Source organism: Podarcis tiliguerta (genome assembly GCF_965153285.1).
Source record: "Podarcis tiliguerta genome assembly, chromosome: 9".
NCBI classification, from domain to species: Eukaryota; Metazoa; Chordata; class Lepidosauria; order Squamata; family Lacertidae; genus Podarcis; species Podarcis tiliguerta.
This window is the reverse complement of record NC_139542.1, coordinates 33,148,744-33,169,075: the sequence shown is the minus strand read 5'-3', so window position 1 is coordinate 33,169,075 and position 20,332 is coordinate 33,148,744. Positions and strand designations below refer to the sequence as shown.

The following is a 20,332-nucleotide window of genomic DNA, read 5'->3' as shown; positions in this document are numbered from 1 at the left end:
GAAAGCAGTAGAAAGGGAAATGACAGGAAGACCAAGATCAATCACTGGGAAGATACATTTGAAAACTCTAGTGAGGAATGTAGTTAGCTGATTTGCTTTCCAGTCGGTGCTCCCAACAGTGTATTCAACGCATCTCATTACATCTCTGCTCCTTACAGCCGCAGAAAAAGGGTTCCTAGTGTTTCACAATCCCCAATCATATGATAAAATTAGATCAAACTGTTCACAAGAGTTTTGAACTGTGGAGAAGATTCTCCTTTCGTCCCAAAGGGCTTACGCTGTCTTACAAACATAAAAACAGATGTTAGGCTTGCCTTGATTTGCTTCACAGAACCTAGCATATTTTTGTGAGAAACTTGAAGATGTAAACAAGACTAATGAGAAAGGTTGCTATTAGAAGTTGCCAAAATAACTTTACATATGCATATTTGGTCACAAACTGCACACACACACACACACACACACACACACAAATGTTCATTAACATTCTAGGAAAAATATTTTTTCCATTGCACTATTGAAACCCTCCCATCAGCAAAATAGCTGCATCACAGTCGCCTGAAATGCTGTTCAAGACAAAAACTTTTGCGTGCTGAGGTCCCCCAAAACACCCCTACCCCAATAATTCACATATCACTCATAAATTTTTTGTTTAAGGTTTTTGGCATAATTTTGGCCACAACTTTATTAAACATACAAATTGTGAGTGGTTGCTTAGGCATTGGTTATGATTATCTGCCCCCCTGCCTTGGGGGACAGCACTGACTCCTGGATTCCAGTGTGGAGCCAGTGTGGAGGAACAAGATCAGGGATAACTGGAGCTACGGCACAGACCTTTAGCTTCTCCCCGCTTGCTCCCAGGGGCTTACGTGGCCCAAACCCGATTCCAGGGGTTTGGACGAAAGGATGGTAAGCCCCTGAATTCCTTTAATGGAATTCCCGTGCAGCAGCAGCATTGGAGGGGCAGGCACAGCCAATCCATACCCCTCCACAAACCAATTTAAACCAATGCCTAACCGCCAACCTTACAAGTTGTGACGATTTGCTATGCAGTAGGCAAAAACCAATTGGCACACACTAATCAGCCAAATGGAAAAATTCCTACCAGGCCCCCACACCAAGGTGGACGACCCCATGACAGGCATAGCAAGGTCAAAGCACAAGCCCAAACAAGGGGGGGGGTGGGCGGGTGATTCGGTGCCCACAGAGAAAGCAGCTTGCTGTGAACCTTGTTTAAATAACCTCTGCTCCCACCCCCAAATTGGCAACATCAAATTTACCCCAGCAACACCAACCACCTATCCAAGCCAGGACCCTTCAATCTATCCTGCCTGGCAACTACGGGGTGCTTTGCCTGGCCCCATCCACAACACGTGCTCTCCTTTAGTGAGAACACGCTTTGTCCCAGTGCAAGAAGCATCTTTCTAAAGGAATTGCTTTTCAGAGATCCTTTGGGGTTAAACAGACATATGTGGGGCAAGTAGTGAAATTCTGGAAGGCCGGCTCCCAATTCACAATTCACAGATCTTCATGAAAATGTAGCAATACTATTGTGCTGGGTGTATGGGGCTATCTGCAAGTTCTGCATAGATCAGATGTGGAGCCTGTCACCATGAGATCACTTCTCCCAACATGTGTTCATTGTACCCCTAGTGAGTGTCCAAAAAGGGCTCCACAGATACTCATAACACAAAATAGCATGTAGGATACCTGAGAGGCATGCTACATGTAGGTGGCTGTGCTTCAAACTATGGGGTGGAGTTGGACACTCATGATTCATGCGTGGTTCTTCATATGTCAGGCAGAACACCAAAGATCACAGCAAGTAACCGTAAATTAATATCTGGGGAATAGGTCAGTTGGTCTCAGCAGCTCTATGAATGTATTTCCATACAGTATGTCTGAGTAGCATGTAATGGGTATTAATAAAAAGGGATGAAAATTGCTAATTTGATCTACTTGTCATTCTTTAGTATAGTCACTGTTGTGCGTCCAATTGTTTGTAAACAGATCAAGGCTATTATTTATTTATTTGTTAAATTTCTATGCTGCCCTTCATTCGAGGATCATAGGGTGGTATACGAAATAATAGCACAAAAAATACACAACATAGTAACAAATGGGAAAATAATACTGCCCCATAGTTTAAAAGGTCCTAGATTGTTTAATGTTAAAGCTATGGTTTTCCCAGTAGTGATGTATGGAAGTGAGAGCTGGACCATAAAGAAGGCTGATCACCGAAGAATTGATGCTTTTGAATTATGGTGCTGGAGGAGACTCTTGAGAGTCCCATGGACTGCAAGAAGATCAAACCTATCCATTCTTAAGGGAATCAGCCCTGAGTGCTCACCGGAAGGACAGATCCTGAAGCTGAGGCTCCTATACTTTGGCCACCTCATGAGAAGAGAAGACTCCCTGGAAAAGACCCTGATGTTGGGAAAGATGGAGGGCACAAGGAGAAGAGGACGACAGAGGATGAGATGGTTGGATAGTGTTCTCGAAGCTACCAGCATGAGTTTGACCAAACTGCAGTAGGCAGTGGAAGACAGGAGTGCCTGGCGTGCTCTGGTCCATGGGGTCACGAAGAGTCGGACACGACTCAATGACTAAACAACAACAAATATTGTTTAATTAGTCAAAGGTCTGGAAGAAAAGGATTATTTATTTATTTAGCTTTGCGCCTAAAGATAATATGAAGGCATCAGGCCAGTCTCCCTGGGGAGAGCATTTCAAAAGTGGGAAGCCTCCACAGATAAGGCCTGATCTCATGTTGCCACCCTCTGGACCTCTCATGAAGGCGGCACAAGAAGAGGGGTCTCAAATGATGATTGCAGGGTTCAGGTTGGTTCCTATGGGGTTCTACTGAGTACTGACTGGCAGCAGTTTTCATGGTTTTCAGACCGGGGACATTCCTAGTCTTACCTAGAGACAGAGACTTTCTGAATGCAAGCCTGATGCTCTACAACTGAGCTGCAGCCCCCTCTTCTGAACAATGCCAACTGAATTGAAGCAAGACTGGGAAAAGGGTGCTCTACTTCCTCAGTGTTTGTGCCAAGGCTTGCCATGTGGTGAAGTTCATTTTCTCTATATATCACAAAGCAAAATCATATATGAGCTCCAAACACAATCCTGTCAAATTGGTCATTTTTATCCAGAATGTGTAGCACATTTTAGGAACAGTCAAACACAGAAGAACGTCTAGGATAAGACACATACTATGCAAGTTGATAACAGCAGGTGGTGCGGAAGTAAATGACCGTGCATTAGCACAAACATCTCATACTGACAGAAATCTTTCCAATTATTCTATTTCCAACTTAAGGGGAGAGGAGGGAATTGTTGCATGCTTGAGCTACATTAAATTATCCACAGGGTTTCTAAAACAAACTTTTAAATTCAAAGTGAAACTTTTTATTTAAAAGTTTTGATTTCCTGAACTCAGTTGGATGATGATGCAATGCAGTCTTTTCAAAACCATATATTGCTTGCCAAATGAGTGAATATCTCTTCAGTCGCTCTCATTTGGATTTGCACCTTTTGATTCAATGACACTTGAAGAATAGTGTGGTGATTGGTGCGTCAAGTTAGGTGGTCAATCTATGCCTTTTTGGTCATGCCAGTTCACACTCACATGACAGAATGGTCCCCAGTAATGTTGCTGGTGGAACTCTATGCAGTGGTACCTCGGGTTAAGTACTTAATTCATTCCGGAGGTCTGTTCTTAACCTGAAACTGTTCTTAACCTGAAGCACAACTTGAGCTAATGGGGCCTCCTGCTGCTGCCGTGCCGCCGGAGCCCGATTTCTGTTCTTATCCTGAAGCAAAGTTCTTAACCTGAAGCACTATTTCTGGGTTAGCGGAGTGTGTAACCTGAAGCGTATGTAACCTAAAGTGTATGTAACCCGAGGTACCACTGTGGTAGGAAATTAGAGCATCGGGGAAATAGACAAAATGAAACCATATAGCTGTCAGATGTCAGGGAAATAGCTAGATTTCAGTTTTTAAAACTGACTTTCCTATGTTGATTATGGATCACTGAGGGAAGGATTTAAAAAAAATAAGGAGGAAAATTAAGTCAGGCTGGAGTAGTAGAGACGAGTAAGGGCTTAAGACCAGAGAAATGCTTTTCAAGGTAGATTTCTTTTCTTCAGTCAGAATGGAAAACTGCTCCTGTTATTATATTAATAAGCTTTAAATCAGTATAAATGTGCAACAAATTGGGAATGGAATAGATATCCAATGTTAGCCATATTCAGAGTACACCCAAATAAATCAATGGACTTATCACAAAATGGATACAATCATGTTCTAACTAACAGCAATAACTAATGACAATTAATGACAATAACCAATTGCCATTAATTTTAACAGAGCAAGATTCCAGCCAACGGGCTGCTTCTGTCCAAGTTATACTTAGAGTAGACCCTTTGAAATCTATGGATTTCAAGTTAGTAATAATTAGCAAGACCGCCGACTATGACCTAATCTGATACAACCCAATGCATTCCATTTCCTTGTTTATTGAGCATTTACCCCTACCTATAATCAAATTAATATTTGCATTTAAGCAGATTGCATTTAAGCACCTTAGTCATTTCAGTGTTTCGGCCTTCAAAACAACTGATCTTGCACTGTATCTAACTTGGTATTTTGAACAAGCCCATCTGTAGCTCCTTCCACAACAGATGATACAGCCCATCGGATAGCCCAGTCCTAAGGATCAGTATAAGCTGGAACGGCTCAAATAATGACTTGCACCACTGCAGCTCAACTGCAGCCTTAATCCCAAGGAAAAGGGAGAATCCTCCTGTTCAGTAATTCATGAACATTACATGAACAGTGCTTCTAGAAGCCGTAGTCTAGTATTTCCAACATCCCTTCCCATTGTCTTCATTTGTTGGTGCCAATAATCTCTATGTTTACATTCTTTTGTTGTTCCTAATATAGCCCACTTTCCATTATGACTCTAAGGATGTCTCTCTGGGGACTCAGCTACATTGGCAAAGAAAAAGTTCTCCTTCTCACAACACTCTGACACCAGATGGCACTGTGGAGTTCTATTTTGCCAACCGGATTTCTCCTACAAAGTTTACAATGTGTTTAACTGAAATGCTTCTTTGATGTGTCTGGATCCAGCCTAAGATGGATAAGCTTCTCTCAGTTTCTTATTTTTCCAGTCTTAATTTTTCAGTACAATAAAAAACCTATGAAAATTCAACAGTATTTTAGCATACATATCTCAAAATATATGCTGTATTGTATGCTATTTGTCCCAGTATTCACATTTTTACAAAGGATATTCCCCTAAGATAAAGTATTTTTCTATTTTTTGCCCCCACTAATAAATGCATACTCATGCATACTTCACCTAGTCTAGGTAATTACAAGTGCCCTGTGCCCAACAAAAGCAATGATTGGCTATTTATGGGCAATCCCACCAATTCTCACAATTGGCTGAGAATCCCACCAACTTCCAATGGCTGTGAGCAGAAAGATTTTCCATGTCTCAGGGAGCTTCACCAGCCAGTTAGGCCAGTTAAGCATCTAGACTAGCATTCTGTTCTTGCAATCAGATGTTGATGGGAAGCCTGCAAGCAAGACAGTGCAAGAACACGCTGCCTTCCTGTGGTTTCTTGTTACTCAGAAGCATGCTGTCTCTGACAATGATGGTAAAAAAAATAGCCATTGTGACTACTAGCCATCAATCATGGGCCTAGAAGCAAACAAACATTCACTTCTTTCATGCCCAAAGTGGTGCTGGATTTTTTTTCGTAAAGAGAAGCCTCCTATGCAACTTTTATAGTGGGCCTGTCCAAAGCATTTTGTATTGTGGCACAGGAGTTTGTTATTCAAAGCGGAAAAGTCTACAGATTTCTACTGAGTACAAAAATGTCCTTGAGCACACTCATAAAATAGCTCTTTGGATTCTGGCCATTTACACCAAACTCTGAGTTACCCAATAAAACAGATTTTCAGTAGTTTCAGGACAATTGCAAGAAAGTGCTTCATAAAAACTGATAACTTATGTAATTAATCATTTCAAGGTATTTTACGACTGCGAAAGAACATAATTGGCCACCACTTTATGATCTGTTCTTTGTTGTAAAATTGTTGCTTTTCATTTCAGAAGCTGCTCTGACCAGGAGGTTCAAAAAGTCACAGGTTGATCAAGAGGTTGCTCAGGAATTTGATTGCTAAGGTGAAAATAAAACACAAAGAATAAAAGAAACCAAATAAATTAAGGAAAATATAAACTCAAATAGAACCAAGGGAGTCTAATTTAACCTAAGAGGCCAAGAGGTTGAGAGCGGGAGTGGAAATAATGTATATAAGTAAAGCTGTCAAAAAGAGGTTGGAGTCCTGTTAAAAATAGAAGAGTCGCAAAATCAGAAGGGACTAGAGGGCTGCAGCTAATCCAGACACCAGCAATACTTGAAGCTGAACACTGAGAGGGCTGTTTTACATTGAAACTGTTTTCCTGTGATGTATTGTCTTGAATGGGGACATCATCTAGACTAGGCCCATCTGGATACACTTTCCTATGTTATTTTCCTTTGCTTTTACATCAAACTGTTTAAAAATAAGTCCTCCCCCTCCCCCCAAAAGAAAGAGAGAACAACTTTACAACAAGTGTTTAAATTGTTGCCTTAAAAACATGTAGGAAAAGATAAAATTGGTTTGGCTTTTAACTTTGTCTGAGGGCTTGCTATTCGTACTATGCCCCATTGCCTTACTGCACTAGTCAGCACAGAGATGAATGGGTAGTTTTGTGGAGGCAGCCAGGAAATCAAGTTATGCACTTAATAGTAGCAAAAAGAAGGCGGGGGTTATGATTAGCATGCCTCCCCTCCTTCTCACAGTGCATGCTATAGCTAGGATGGACTAGGGTGGTCCAACTTTGTAGAGGATCATCCTCTATTAGGAGAAATCCTCAGTTTGAAAGTCTGTCTGGTATAGGTCTGGTTTAAAGATCAATAACTGTTAAGAAGCGATAGGAATTACCTCGAAACCCCTTACAGTTCTCACACACACACACACACCCATCTTTACAGCAGGCACACACGTCACCTGGTCATAATCTTGTCCACTATGGTAAGATGTATTGCATCTCTATATCAAGATGTAGATTCCTATATCAATTATAGTGCACCCATGTACAGTGGTACCATGGGTTACAAAGGCTTCAGGTTACAGACTCCACTAACCCGGAAGTAGTACCTCGAGTTAAGAACTTTACCTCAGGATGAGAACAGTAATCATGCGGTGGCACTGCGGCGGCAGGCCCCATTAGCTAAGGTCGTACCTCAGGTTAAGAACGGTTTCAGGTTAAGAACAGACCTCCGGAACAAATTAAGTTCTTAATCAGAGGTACCACTGTATATAAATCAGCTGCATAAAATCTGCATTATTTTTTGTTGATGCGTTTCATGATGCACAAATTGCCACCATAGCTAAAGCGGCTGTTAGCTTAGATAGCTTTAAAAGAGAAGGAAAGTCTGTAAATTACTACTACTACTACCACTACTATCATTATTATTCCCCACCCTCCATGATAGAGAAAATGGATTCTCAAAAGAAGTACATTTCTGATTACTTGGCACTGGGGACAAACAACAAGGGAACACTGCCATCACCATGTCTTGAAGACGTATGCGGCTGGCAACACACTAGACAGTTTGCGAAACTAACTTAATCTTTAGTATGGGCCAGAAAAACAAGTCTTATCTGGAAATGTGTGCTGTACAGCATACAGTAATGTGAAATCTGTATATGTCACCCCCACTCCCACAACACTCTTTCATATGAATTGGCTGAAAAGGATAATCTGAATATGCAAACATATTATCACATAAAGATTGCTTTGCCATAGCAGGACACATGAATTTAAATGCTCTATTATCGGTCTGCATAAAATAGGTAACTTGTATATTGTGCAAAGCCTGCTTTTTAATACTAATTGTTTACCTTCAGTTTGGTGCTTTTGTTTAGTTTAGAACTTATTCAAATAACAGGAAATAACTTTTCCTCTTTTAACAGTTCACTACAACATATTAATATCTTGGGAATAAAGAATGATTGAAAGCTTCATCCTTCCATTCTCCATATGAACAGTTTTCTTTATGGGCCTGTTAAATAATTTAAATGATATCAGAGCATTAAATTGGATTTTGGATGTGCTAATTTCCTTTAGGCAAACTCAAAAGCAATGATTATTGCAGCATGCATTTTACATGGCCTGATGCCAAGTTCTATGTCAACAATACAAAATGCAAATCTAAAATATTTAAAATACAATTTACTTAATTTTGAAAGTCTAAAACAAGCTGATTCAAGTTGCAGAGGCAAACAGTTTCCTTTTTTTAATTTTCTTCTCAGAAATGGAAGTTTTTGAAACTCAGCCTGTCTCCATATGGATTCAGACAAAATGAAATTAAAGTCAGCCATGAAACATTTATGAAGAGAACAAATTAAAAATCCTCTAGTAATAACTCTGGAGCTATCACTAGTATTTTAAGTCATTTTCACTGTCAAAAAGGCATCTTTCTTTGTCAGCTTGAAGAAGCCTTTTAAAAATTCAGAGCACAACAAAACTTTTCTTTATCTGCTCAGATGAAAAGCAAATTAATTTATGCTGAGCAGCCAGCTGTAATAACGCTATAGTTTGCTCACATACATTATTTAAAGAAGATTTAAAATCTGTTTACCATTGCTGTCATTTTTTAAAAGGTGGGTTTTGCAGGTTTTATTATTAGCTTGGCAGTTCTGCTCTGCCACATATTATGGTGACTTCTCCTTATTTTGCAGGGTCTACAGTAATTGTTTCCAGCTATGGTTCTGGGCTTCTAAATTGCTGCAAAGCACTCTGAAGTATTATCTTTCTTTGTCATACGTGGCTGCATTTTCTTTCTTCTTGCATAACTTGACTGCTTTTTCTCATCTACAAAAGAGTCAGAGCAAAGAAGAGGTGGTCATTTTACACCAAGCTGTTCTCAGCTGTTCAAAACTGTTCCAGGAAGCCCTAGGAACAGAGTAAAGTGCCCTATTACAATTCAGATTATTGGCCCATCTTTGTTCAGCACTACCAACACTGATTGGAAGCAACTGTCTGAGTGGTTTACCTTTGCACTCTGGCCATGCAAAAAAACAGATTTTTCTACACTCCCACACCTTGACCTTTCATCCAGGCAACCAAGATGTACTAGCAAAGTTCCGTCAGGGTTGGTTCCCCAAGTGACACGAGGCATGCCTGCTTGATTGGTAGTAGAGTAGATAGTTGCGTGTTGAGTCCCCAAAGCCACCCCCCCAAAAATGCACACATCACACATCAATTTTTGTTTAAGGTTTTTGGCCTGATTTTGGCCACAACTTTATTCAAAATACAAAAAATGTGAGTGGTTGCTTAGGCATTGGTTATGACTATCTGTCCTTGCCCCAGGGACAGAACTGACTTCCGTACTCCAACGGAAGCCAGCGTGGGAAACAAGTATTGGGTGAGAAAATGAAGCTGGGCATCAGTCCCTCACTCCTCACCTTCATGTTCCTGTGGGGCTTGCACGGCCCAAGTCCGATGCCAGGGACAGGACGAAAAGAATGGCAAGCCCCTGGATTCCTTTAACGGAATTCCCTTTCCGCACCACCATTGGAGCGGTAGGCACTTACCCCTCCACCAACCAATTTTAACCAATGCCTAACCGCCAACCTTACAAGTTGTGACGATTTGCTACGCAGTAGGCAAAAACCAAATGGCACCAGCCAATCAGCCAGATGGCAAAATTCCTACCAAGCCCCTGCTCCAAAGCAGACGACCCCATGACAGGCATAGCAAGGTCAAGCAATCAACACCCCCCCCCCCTATTAAAGGGAGGGTGGGCGGGTGATCCGGTGCAAAACAGCCAAGAGGATGCCCAGTGTTGGGCGTCCTGTATTTAAAATCTCTGGCTCCTCCTCCGAAAAATGGCAACGATAAAAAATCCCCAGCAACCCAGTTAACCACTTAATGGCTTGGGTTTTTCCAAAATCTGCCCAGCAACAACAAGGTGGCTTGTTTTCCCCAACTGCAACACGTGCTCTCTGCTAGGGAGAACACGCTTTCCAAAATGACACGTGGTTCCAGAAAGATTCAGACTCTGTAAACTTCATTAGTAAAAGTTTTACTAAGGCAAAAATAAGCTTGGTGGAGCAATTCCAGATGCCTGGAACTAAAAACTCTTTAAAATCCAGTTGCAGCAAAATATACCGGTAGTTCTCAAATAAAACTTAAGCGTACTATGTACACAGAGCAAGTAAAAACAGTACAAAGAAAGGAAAGAAAGAGAAGAGAGAATAACATGAGACCCCTTCAGCCTGTAATTATAGACAGTCCAAAGGCAGTTTGTAATGCACTGAGCTCATCCCAGCTGCATTTCTGCTCCCTTGAGAACTTTCCAGCCACACAGAACACAGGAGAAAACTCCTGTTAGATTCTATAAGCTAGTCATGGTTTCTGTACCTTCCGTACCTTAGAAACGCCATCAGACCTGACAAGTTCAAGGGCACATTCCAGGTCAGCAAAACCAATCGAAGCTGATATAGAGCCAGGCTGGTATAGTTTAGGAAAAGGGGATGAGGCCTGGGGAAGAGGTCACAGAGAGTCCTGTGGGCCTGACAGACAGGCCTGGATCAATGTACTTGGCATCTGCACCTGACATTTACAAACCCTGGCCTAGTAGCTCTCAAGGACAACAAGGGCAGTCAACTCCAGCAAAGTAGCCATCCGTGTTCCAACCACTCAGTGGCAACCTCCCGCCAACATCTTCTCCCTCTCTCTTATAAGCTCCACTTCCCACAGTTGTGACCTTTCACAGATACCTGGAAGCTGCACCACAGCCTCTTTCTAGCCTCCTCCAGTCCTATAGTCTCTTTGTTTATGGGCTGGGAAGGAGTCAGGAGGCTGCTAAGATGGGACGAGCAACATGTTATCAATGCAAGATAAAATGCTAGAGCTATGATAAAATTCATGAATGGTTTTTGAACATTCTCATAGTTAATCCAGAATTAGGTGGAGCAGAACTGAGGGAAGAATAACTCCATGGAATGATAAATGAAAGGAATGTGGGAAACTTGCTCATCCCTAAATACATATCATTGATATCAAATCTTTTGTGTGAATGGTAATGTACAAATATTTTAAATACATTTCAATGTGAAATAAGCCAGACATATTCAGCATCAATTTGCATAGCTTTGAAAATATTTTTATTCATGCTCTAGTAGCATGTAAAGTGGACTAAATCCTTTTGTTTAATGAAAGATGTTGCTTTGTTATGGGCTAAAAACTTCTTGCCAAAATGCTTTTATTCATTTTTCAACTCATTTGTGGATACTAACATTAATCCCTTCACATTTAAATCAATACAGAATACCTGTACATTTCAACATGAGTGAATAGTGAATAATATTGTGTTTCGATTATATTTTCACAAAGCCCGCCTTATTCCTTCCAGCAGATATTGATGAAATATTATTATTTCACAGATTGCAGTCATTAAAGTTTATTTAAAATAAATCATGCACACTGTGTGAGGGAATCAGCATGATCTCAAATGCAGTAAGGATTCATAGTTTATGCAGGAGCATAAACTGCTTGATTGTTCTCTGCACACAGAGAAATATGACCTCACCTTGCAGTATGTATAAAATACCATGATGACTAATTCACTATTTGCCATTTATTCTGCTCTTGCCTATATTCCTTGGTCTGCCAAGGGACCAAAGAATATAATTTGACATCAGGCAAATGGTGGTAGATACTTCACACAGCAGTTCCATTTAAGCTAATGGGACACCTTCTATTGAGTCATGTTCTTTGCACACAGCATATTCGAAATGGCAGCCATACTTCTCTTATTACAGTTAGAATATATCTAAGAATAGTTCCAAAGTAACTTCAAACTAGCAACAAAAAAAGCTCAAATGATAGCAAAGAATACTAGCAAATGTAGCTATCTTGTACCCCTCGTGTCTGGATGGTTTTGAACAAGGGACTTCTTATTAATCTATTAGGAGTTGGATGTGTTTTCAGAGCTTGTCCAAATGAGAAGAGTTTGACAGAGAACTAGATGATTAAAAAGGAAACTATGTAATGAAGACTTAAAGAAGAAGCAATAATGAAGCTATCCCCTCCAAGGAAACCAACCAAGCTGTTGAATAGGAGTGCAGTTCTATCAGAAGTATCACACTGTTCTGTTTTATCAGGTAGATGCTTCAGTTGTTACTTAACTGATGGCAGGCAGATGTTCAGAGAATTTGTTGAATTTTATGTAGCTGTTAAACTTCAAATGGAAAAAACAGTGCTATTGCTTCCCACTTGCGCCGCACTAGAAATCATTATTCCTATTATAATTCTTGTTAAGATTATTCAGCACAGCATAGACTGGAGAGTCCATTTATAAATTGCTTAAATAGTTTGGCTTGCAGAAACACACATGCCTTGTACTTTAAATTCCCCACAGTTAAAACAATGTTTCAAGTGGGGCTCTTTAAGAACTCACCCTTGGGGGGTTCTGTAAATTTCAGAGGTTGCCTGAAACTCACAAATCTCATTGTGGGGAAGATTAGGGAGTCCCACTTCAAAGATTACCTAAATTGCAGTGATCACAATTAAGGTAACAGGAGAACGGAGTCTGAGATTCATACTTTGTGTTGTAGAACAAAGAGGGAGAGGGAGAGAAAGGAATACCTCTGGTGAAGCTGGCAAGTTCTTAATAAGTGGCTTGAATTGCATGCACCGTTTTGCATTTCATGCATTGCCTAGAATTCAGTGTAGAGTTCACGGAAAGGTTATAGGGAGAGAGAAAGATCAGTGAAATTAATTTATGACTGTGGGGTTTATTAATATATGACCCCTATGTGGGGTTTTTAAAAAGGGGGTGGTGGTGAAAAGAGTGAACTCAGTACATGAAATGGCTTTATTTAGTTCAAATAGCAACTGGGCTGTGTCTGTATACTCAATTTAATTGCCTGTAAAATGGGAATACTTTTTCAGAGCTATCTGGTGTCCACTGGGAAGCAGGAAAATGGTTCCTCTTAGATCTTCTAGCTGAGCTGGTGGAACAAAAGCTGAGCTGCTCTGCAGGCTTCTGGATGCACAGCACCCCTGTGTGAGAGAGGGAGGACCCCAGTCAGTGCATGGCAGGTGCAGCAGTAGGGCACCGGGGCACCTGCACTGTGCCAATCTCCTTGCCAACTTTCTTCCACCCATCTTGGTCACTGGGAGCAACCTCGGTGTCAGGAAGCCAGGTAAGTAGTGTCACTTGACACTGCCCCACCAACTACTGCTGGAGGACAGAGGCAGCAGGCGGCAAAAGTAATGCAGATGAACAGTAGGGCTGGTTACTGCAGGTTCTTGGTAATGTGGGCCTTAGCAGGTAGCCACAATGGCAACTGCCAATGTTGGCTCTGCAAACAAGTACAGTTCTTTAATAAAGAATGTTGAAGCAGCTGTTGGAAGTAGTTGTGTTGCCTGCCTGGCCTGGGATTTAGTTTCTCCAAACATTATCACATGTAGTGAGGAGAAGAGAAGGTATGCTTCTGCTAACCACATGGAACCTGAGCTTAGTCTAGAAGTCTGTAACAGTACTTAGTGGAATATGTTTGCACCTGAAAAGTGTCTCCCGAGTGGCTAAAAGATTGGCTGGTGCACTGGTGGCTGCTTGTCAAACTTGTTGCAGTTTGGGCAATGCTAAGTGATACCAATGTGATGTAGCATCAGATCTGTCACAAACAGGAAGATAAAAAAGGTGTTGGGGAAACTCATTACAGTCTTGCCAGCTGCAACCAGTAGCCAGCAACAGACTAAGTTGTCGAGTGGGGAAATGAAACCAAACATTTTTCATAAAAGTTTTATGGCCAAATGAATAAATATGGATGTTTCCCTTGAAAAGAAAATGATGGTTGAGCAGGAGGACCTTTTCTTTCCACTGAAAGCTTTCATGGCAGAAGTATGCTGGAGAGGGATTAGACACTTCTGCCAAGCATCTTTCTGACATTATTTCCTCAATTTTCATAATGCGTGCTTGTTTACCGACATTGTATTATTTGAGATTCCAACATGTTCTGGCAATCTAGAATGACATAAAATGAACCGCCAGCAGATCTCTATCAAGTTAAAAATCTGGAAGGAAGCTTGGCATAGTGTGACTTAATCTGTCATTATATTGTGGTGTTTATATTAGCATTCCTAATAGCCAACTATAACAAAAACAGATGCATAATATTAGCTTTCTGATAAACTAGTTAATGACAGGACTATTCACATTCTTGACTGTTTTGTTTTACACATATCAAATGGATAAATGAAGTGAGATGGGATGTCCTCCTCACACAAAATGGATTCACACAGCGAAGAGAGGGAGACACCATGGCTGTGCACCAGCCAACTCCACTTTCAATGAAGGAGGTTTATTCACAGCTGCTGAATCTCCCTCTTTCATGATGGAGAGTCGCAGCCTCAAGAGAGGCAGCACTGATTTGGGTGCCTTTTCAGTCAGCCATCTCCGTTGAGGCTGAGGCTTCCTCTTCCCAGAGCGTAATGGTGGCACATGGTGGGCAGAGCTGATCTGCCACTCCTGCCAACTGTTCAGAGCCCAGTGCCTTAGGCCTGGGAGGAAGGCCCTTTCTGGACACCTTACTCAAGGATCTCTCAAAACCTGGAGGTGCCACTGAAGTGACTGCATTTCATCAACTGTATTCATTGTATGAAACCGACATGGTAAAATAAGCTCACTTTTAACTTGCCAGTCAGGGTATAACTTCCATTTACTAAGCTGCATTTTATATATTCAGCCAGGGGTATCAATGAAATAGCCTGGAGGAAGGGCAGTATTATCCTTTCACAGGAGCATAGGAAACTGCTTTTTGATGAGTCAGGCCACTGGTCCATCTAGCTCAGTACAGTGGTACCTCGGGTTAAGTACTTAATTCGTTCCAGAGGTCTGTTCTTAACCTGAAACTGTTATTAACCTGAAGCACCACTTTAGCTAATGGGGCCTCCTGCTGCCGCCGTGCTGCCGGAGCCCAATTTCTGTTCTTATCCTGAAGCAAAGTTCTTAACCTGAAGCACTATTTCTGGGCTAGCAGAGTGTGTAACCTGAAGCGTATGTAACCCAAGGTACCACTGTATTGCCTACACTGATTGGCAGTGGCTCTTCAGATTTTCAGAGACAGATCTCGCCCAGCCTTATATAGAGCTATTGGAAATTGAACCTGGGACCTTCAGCATGCAATGCACTCTACCACTGAACTGTAGGCCTTCCCCTCTCCTTTCCACCACACAGATAAATTCCAACCCACACAAGGACTTCCATATTAGTTCCTGCTTTATCAGACTTTGCCTCAAAATGGATGGAATGAAATATATTAACCAGGCCACTGTGCAAACATGTGGTGGACTCCATGCCACAGGACAAAAGCTGTGTAGACAGGAGGATCTCATTACATTTCTCCACCAGACTATTTCAGTGTCATCTCCTGCTGAATTTATGAATCAAGATTAGGCTGCAAACCTTGGCACACTTACAAGGAAGTAAGTCCCACTGAACTCAAGTTACTTTAGAGCAAATATGCATAAGATCATGCTACATGTCTTGCTGAGGCACAGCAATGACATGGCCACTGCTCTGTTTGCCCAAACTCTTCCAACCTTTGCTTAATGCAAATCCTCCCTACTTTAATTATTGTGTAAATAAGTTCTCAACTGGCCCTTATTGATATTATTTATTTATTATTATATTTTTATTTTTTTTACAAACTAATACTAAAACATTTGTGTTTGTCAATGGCTGTTAGGTCTGGAAGGTACAGAAAAAATTCCACAAAGGGTGTTCTGCATGCGGAGCTAAAAATTAGCTCCACGACTCTTAAAACATGGGACAAATGAAAATTTGCCACTGACAAAATGTATTCAAATATTTATGCCAAACACTACAAAGAAAACCGCTATAAGAAGCCAACAGATTTTGAAGAACTAATATTATTTTGTTATATGAAAGAGAGTTTTAATTTAATAAAAGCCATTTTTTTCCTAACATCATTATGCACAAGCAGAAAATGCTAACAACATGGCCATTTAAAAATAATAAACTGAGCATCCTGCTGCGGAAATGATGTGTGAATTTTAAATGATATTTTAAAAATAAAAAGTGCTTTGTTTTCTTAGCTTGGTAAAGCTAATTAATTTACAACATGCAAAATGGGATCTTCTATATTTGACAAGCTAGTGTTCTTATACCGAATAGAGATTTTCCCTGCTTCTATCAACCATGGCATAAAGCAATTGGAGTCATGCTATGTCATGTTAAGGGAAAGAGAGACTATGGAAAATGTTTCCCCTTTTTGCCAGAGGGGAAAATTTGTCACACAGAATGCTTTAAGAAATGCTGAAAGAGCCAAGTAATACTGTTTGCTATATATCTGATAGTTTGTTGAATACTCAGGTCGAGGACATCTTGAGCTAAATCCACAAGAGGCTGTCTGAGAAAAATACACACACACACACACACACACACACACACACACCCCGTATTATTTCCTTACTTTTTAAAGCTGACTCTATGACTTTTTACTACAGTATCTAAAACTTTCTCTATAAGTTTTTACTGACTGTCTGACATTTGTAGAAAGTATCAGCCTTTCTAATTCAGATAACAAGCTGTTCGTGAGTTTAGAAATGAAACCATAAGTCTGTTTCGAGGTTGCTGACGACGCTTTGTCCCCCCTTAGAGATAATGCCAAAAAAGTCAGGACTCAAGAACAACACAGGTCAGAGCATTCTTTAGAAAAAACAGCCACAAAAACTATTAATTTGTTGATCCCTCAAGCCAGCTGCACATCTGTACCACTTGCCAGTGGTAAAGGCGATAACGAAACATTGGGTTTCTTCCAGCTCTCTAGAAAATATTGTATGGATGTTATCAAAAAAAAGTCTTGCACATTTTATATTGTAAATCAATGTCTCATTCTAAAAAAAAAAAGTATGAATACAAATAATGGCCAAAGGCTGACCAAAGGTGTTTTTTTTTGGGGGGGGGGATACATATATATCATATTTTATGGTTAGCTAATGAGCTGTTTTGTCATGTTCCCATTTCATCCCTGTCAGCAACTGCTGATATACCCAGATCAGACAACAGAGAGCAATTAACAGATATTATCATTATAGCAGTTCTCAGAAATTTTATTGTTTCAAATGTGTCAACAAGGTTAACAGCCTTGTCATGTTCTCATTGGTCCTGAGCCAGGAAACACAGGGACATTGATTTTGTTCTATTTACTGAACACCAGATTTATGAATTTGATGTCAGAGGGCTGTTTGAACAATAGACAAACAACCTGAGATAATCCATCTGTAAATACTTGTGAATATGAGGTGCAATAATGCTGTGGAACTTGACTTTTAAAAAGGGTGGGGGGAGGTGGCCTCTTATTGAACAGCACTGCCCCTGCACAGAAGCAAGTGTCAATATTAATGTAATTACCAATAATAAAATACTACCATTTCTATATTTGCACCTGATAGCTTTAGCCGTTTACAAAGCATGGCTTGTGGATCTAAATATACATGACAAACTGAAGGCACTGAACACTCCTTCACAAATGTCATTATTATTGATGTGATAGTATTGGTAATAACTGTGACATTAAATATGCTACTGAAAAACTTCAGGTGTAACTAAATCTAACTGTTCCTATATTTGTTTTATCCTTCATCACCTCTTAAACACCCAAATACCTCTTTTCACAAGAACAGTAAAGCATAATGAGTCTCTTGATTGAATACTACTACTTACGGTTACACAAAAAAATGTGCAGTCTTCACTATAAACAGCTTCAGGAAAACAAATAAAAATGAGCACTGCAGTGTGAGATCTTTCATTTAAAGTCAATTCTTGACATGTGGAATGTTTATGTGACCTGTGTGGTGTCACCTACCTCCGGCTATTAAACCTGATAAATGCAGCTTTTCTGAAATGGTTTTCCTTCGTTTTTAAGTATATATTCTATTAAAATAATAACCATTCCACCCACTGGGCAGTAGTATTTCAGGATGAATATTATAATCAAATCCATACCTGAAACCCTACCCAAGGCGCAGTATAGGAATTCATTAATGCACTGCTTGTGGTAACTGATGGTGGAAAACATTTAAGAGAGGAAATAACATCTCGATGAAAAGCATAAAAATAGTACCATAACGAAACCTTTCATAATTTAAAATAAGGAGGGAAGCCAGAAAGATTCAGTAAGCATCAGTTTGCAAATGTCATTTTTCCTCTCCGCTACTCAATGACACAAAAATAGCAACAATGGATTTCCTTTTTTTAAAGAATACATCAAGTTTAACTCTATATTTCTTTCACAAAAAAATAGCTTGAAGCAGGAAAGAAGAATGAAAATTGCCATGCCATTTCCTGGTAATCGGATATATTTAGGTCTTCTAAGTCATCATTTATTATAACCACCACACAATAAGTAAGTAAGTCAGTCAGTCAGTCAGTCAGCAAGCAAGCAAGTCTGAATTCACACCACTGTATCTGTTTGGGCTGTATTTAAATTTGTCTTTCCATATAAAATCAATTCTGCTTCCCCTTTTGCATATTTTTTCTTAATTTTCAGATTTCTTAGCCTGTGCTGTCTTCCAAATGAGTCATAAAAGGATAAATTCATGAAAGTCTCAAACTTTTTACCCCCCCCCCCGGGAGTTAATAGTAATAGAAGTATGGAATTCCATTGCCTTAGAATGATGCTTGAGGGATCTTGACTTTAAGGGGAAACTTTTTCTTTTAATCCTCATGAGTAAACTCTCCCCACAAAAAAAACTTGGAAAGACCAAAGTGTGCATCTTCTTACTCTCCAAGATCTCCCATTCCCAGTGAAACATAGCCTTGCAAAAGGAAATAATTGGTGGTGAGTAAAGCTAGCTCATGAATAATAACTGAATGTCCCTGAATATCCTTAGAAGAAACATTCTCATGTCCTTTCAAGACAGGGTTCACAGGAGTTGTAATTTTGTATGTCTCCCAATTCATTTAATTGTACCAGGATACATAGCAAACTAGAATTTCCATGAAGCATGCTATGAAAAGACTGTTGAACATAACATCAAGATCTTAAGTGCAAGGCCTACAGGTTGTGAACTCACTCACCACACCCTCACCCAACCCCATGGGCAAAGGTAATAATAATAATAATAATAATAATAATAATAATAATAATAATAATAATTTTTATTTATATCCTGCCCTCCCCAGCCAAAGCGGGGCTCAGGGTGGCTAACAACAATAAAACAGTACAACAGTACAACACAACACTCTAAAATCATTCATTATAAAATTAATTCAAATCAAACCAATGGCAACCATTGGGCTGGAGCTCAATGGTTTATTCCACCAACCATTGGGCTGGAGCTCAATGGTGGGTGGAATAAACTCAAAAAGACAATCTTCTGGCTTAGGCACTAAGTATATATCCATTATCAGCCTCCTGATGGAGGTCTGGAGCTTGAGCATGGCTGGAGTATGGACCATGTCAAGATCCAGGTCAACTGAGGTGGCAGAACCCTGGCCTCTGCTGGAAGCTCTATGGTCCATCTGCCCTACACGGCGTCTGGACAGAGACTTCAACTTAGACCCCTCTAACAGGGTACCCTGAGATTGCACCTGTTTGAGGTTGGGATAATACACCATTTCACGTCAAGCCCAGTATTGGATTAAGGATTGCACTCAATGCCTTACCTGTCACCTGGAACAGCTCCTTTTGGCCTCTTGCCACAAACCAGCCTACAGCTGCAGCCAATCCTCCATGCCCCTATAACACATTGAGTGACCATTACTCATTTAAGCAAGAGATAAATGTACGCCATTGGGTATGTAAAAGTCAATTTTGTCAAATTTTATGCACAGGTGTGAAATAACACACTTACCTAGGCGCCCTATTGCTTGCCACAATGCTTTATTAACCTTCTAGAGGGAATAGTTGATGCAGGCAATGTATTAGGGAGTCCAGAAGGACCTGACAACTGTGTGTTGCTGTAGGTCAACAGCATGCTTGCTCAGAAGACCCATTGACTTCTGTGAGGTTTACTCCCAAGGTGAGTTGGTAACATGTGTTTTGGGGAATAGGGAGATTGGCAGGGTAGGTTGCCAGACTCAAACCCATTATAAAGTGTGCTTTGAGGTGAACTTGGGCTTGGATTGTATGGGGTTGGCCAGCCCAAACTAGAAAAGTGTATTTCTCAATTTTCCCAACTGCAACATTTGCCAAGGTCAATGGTTCTAACTAATGTTATAGAATTTCA

At 40.4% G+C, this 20,332-nt stretch overlaps 1 long non-coding RNA gene across 1 annotated transcript in view; it reads right to left on the bottom strand.

Moving 5' to 3' along the window:
* LOC310685476 overlaps positions 1-19,842 on the bottom strand; it is a 37,141-nt gene extending 17,299 nt beyond the window's left edge. Inside the window, exon 1 of the long non-coding RNA XR_014515310.1 lies at positions 19,770-19,842. This is a non-coding gene — a long non-coding RNA (uncharacterized lncRNA). The remainder of the gene's footprint in view (positions 1-19,769) is intronic.
* Between the last annotated feature and the right edge of the window lie 490 nt (positions 19,843-20,332).